This window comes from Rutidosis leptorrhynchoides, chromosome 6 (genome assembly GCF_046630445.1).
Source record: "Rutidosis leptorrhynchoides isolate AG116_Rl617_1_P2 chromosome 6, CSIRO_AGI_Rlap_v1, whole genome shotgun sequence".
Lineage (NCBI taxonomy): Eukaryota > Viridiplantae > Streptophyta > Magnoliopsida > Asterales > Asteraceae > Rutidosis > Rutidosis leptorrhynchoides.
In genome coordinates, this window is record NC_092338.1 from 165,506,055 (window position 1) to 165,509,570 (window position 3,516).

Here is a 3,516-nt window from a genome sequence, read left to right on the forward strand (position 1 = left end):
TCAAATTATCCTTATACCCGAAGTCAAATATTCCAACTAATTGGGGACTTAAACTTTAACAAGGTTTTATTACTTTGTTTAATAATTACACCAGGATGTTGACTGAGTGTAACCCAAGGTTTTAATACTTTGTTATCAATTATGCCAAGTGTCCTTGTACATAATTTCACCCCTGTTTTAATAATTCTAGTGACTATTAATCCATTCCCGTGTCCGGTTAAATGAACGATTATTCGTACATATAAATACCCTACCCATCGTATCCGATCGAGTGTATATGGTTATTTATAGGGACGTTCAATTGTAAATCTTTATATTAAAATTAACAAACTATCATTTAGTTAAACAAATATAAAGCCCATTAATAGCCCATAGTCTAATTTCCACAAGTGTCGTTCTTTTGTCCAAACCCCAATTATGGTACAAAGCCCAATTACCCAATTTTAATATTTTTAGCCCAACATCATGATTACTTCGGATTAAATAAGCATAATAATAACTTAGCTACGAGACATTAATGTAAAAAGGTTGAACATAACTTACAATGATTAAAAATAGTGTAGCGTTACACGGACAGAATTTCGACTTACACCCTTACAACATTCGCTAACACACCCTTATTATTATAAATTAAAATTAAAATTATAATATAAATATAAATATTATACGTTGAATGAGGAGAAGAAAAAGATGTGTGTTTTTGCGTCCAAAACTCGCGAACTTTATAGGACAGGCCTGGAAAAAGGGCTCATGCGATCGCATGAGCTTTACCCTTCAAGGCCATGCGATCGCATGGCCAGCTGGGGAGGCTCAAAAGTCTTTGTTTTTTTATGCCGACGGTTTTTAAATATAATATAATATATATATTAATTTTAAGAATTAATTATATATTATATTATATTCATGTGCATAGTTGACTTGTAATTTTTAGTCCGTTGCGTCGAGCGTTGAGAGTTGACTCTGGTCCCGGTTCCGGATTTTCGAACGTCCTTGCGTACAATTTAATATCTTGTACTTTGCGTTTTGAATCTTGTACTCTTGTAATTTTGAGACGTTTCTTATCAATAATTGGAACCTCATTGATTGTATTTTGTACTTTTGAACTTTTTGGTCGTTTGCGTCTTCAATTCGTCGAATCTGTCTTTTGTATTCACCTTTTATTATTTAAACGAATATCACTTGTAAATAGAACAGTTGCAACTAAAAGCTTGTCTTTCTTGAGGGATAATGCTATGAAATATATGTTCGTTTTTAGCATTATCAAATATTCCCACACTTGAGCTTTGCTTGTCCTCAAGCAATATAGTCTTGAAATACTAGAATCACTTCTTTATTCTTCACACTTTGTACATCAGTGATTTCAATACGGCGGTATAAATAATGGTAGTAACGATATGGTTTACAGTCCCGCATGACTTATGAAAATTTAGATCCTTTAGGAAATTGGATCTTTATGAAAACATTTGATTTTTTTTGAAAATTAAATCTAGCTTTTACCCTAGATAAGTTTTCCGGAATAACCCTTCACCGGTGTTCGCAAATTCTTTTTGTGGGTTTGGTGGGTTTTAGATTTGAAAATTTTAGCTCAAAACTTATGGTTTTGTGTCACCCACTTGCTAACCTTGTATTAGGAAAGCAACACGTCCAGTATACTTGCTCCGTATATTACCTTTCGGTAAACTACCGTCCGGTTGTAAAGGAAAGCGTTGAACAAGCAACTGTTAAGGCAATGTCCCCTGACATGCTTTTAATTATGGTCTATAACGTGTCGGACGCAATTACTATCCTTGGTAGGAGCAATAGTAAAGCTCACCCTTATGATTTTTCGGTCTGGCACAAGGTCCTGTCTTTGACCATGCTATGCAACCACCGTTCTTACGGTTGACACCCGATTTGGTTCAGGTGACCTAATGGATTCCAGGTGAATTCTTAGGATTTTACGTTCAATGGTAATGAACGCATTGAAAATGGGTTTTCAGAAAACAAATCGGTTTGTAATTTTGATCAAAATATTTTCTCGTTCAAGCTCGAGTTTAGATATCATTGAATTCCATGAGTTTGTAATTCTCAATCTTTAAGGTCAATCTCAAGGATTGAGTAATATCAGGCTTAAAAGTTGATTTTTAATCTTTAAGGAGATTATCCTTTCTGGGGGTCTGATTTATTAGTCTTATCAAGCAAATTTGCACGGTGTCCTCCCCATTTTACAAGACAGATCCTCTCATGGTTAGGATAAGTCTGATGCTGAGGTCCATGGATTTTCTGCTGATTTTAGAGATGACTTTTCTAGATTTTTCATCAACCTACAGCTGGTCTGGACGACAACTTCATGACCTAAATCAAGAAGCGCGTGTCTTTTTCGAAAGACTTTACTTCCTTTTAACGATGGAATTGATTCATCGTGTAGATCCATCTCTTCTTTTCTTTCATCCGGTAAAATAGTTTAGTTTAGTCCAAAGCAAAAGTATCTTCAATTATTTGTTACAGAAATATGTGACATATGTTTAAGATAACTTGGTAATTTTTCCCACACTTGGCTTTTATTTTCCTTTTTATTGTCCTCTATTCCATTTTAAATGAATTCTAACATTTTGGTTTGTTTCTCAATTTATGTCCTTTACGAGGTAACAATAATTTCGGTGTTAACACCTAGTTTTATCGTTCATAAATATGTATAAACATGATTTTGAGTTCATTTAATTGAAAATTTTGAAAAATTTTACTAGAATTGGGTAGTCAGTATATAAGACTAGGGCTGTTCTTTATTATCAGAGAGCACTAGATTCTAATACAACTACTACTTTACTAGTATTTCTAATGGTAACCAAGTGTTTAAAGTAAAAAAAATTTAAAAATCCGAAAGAATTTAACCCCTTCCCACACTTAAGATCTTGCAATGCCCTCATTTGCAAGAAATCAGTAACAATTTAAATTATTGAGGGTGATTAGCGTAGAAATGATTAAATTTTACCAAAGTTTCCAAACATATTGGCATTTGTTTGCTGAATGATAAATGGTGCATATCATTTGTTCATTCCGTCTGTTGTTACATCACATTTATTTGTCATCTTGTCGTCAAAATTAGTAGCTGTTGCTGAACTTAATGCCAGTCTTTGAAAATGCGCTGTTTTACCCTGTTTTGTACAATTTACAATATACATACATACAAATATAAACATGCATGGCAATTTGAAATGAGACTTAATATCCCACTTTCAAATCCTAAATGTGAAATATTAGTACACAATAATAATAAAAATGATAAAGATTACATAAGTATATTTAATAACATAAGTTTAAACATGAATAAGTAAAAAGATAAAAACATAAAAATCATATAAATAACCAAATGGAACTAAATCAGTCTGGATATGGGTTCCAGTTCATCTCGTCAGGTGGGTTCCATTGTTGGTTATAGGTGTTTTGATAGGCTTGGTTATAGTCATACCGGTTAAAGGGTGGTCGGATATCGGGGCTGTGTGGCGGAAAATGAGCAGGTCGAGTAGGTACATAGTT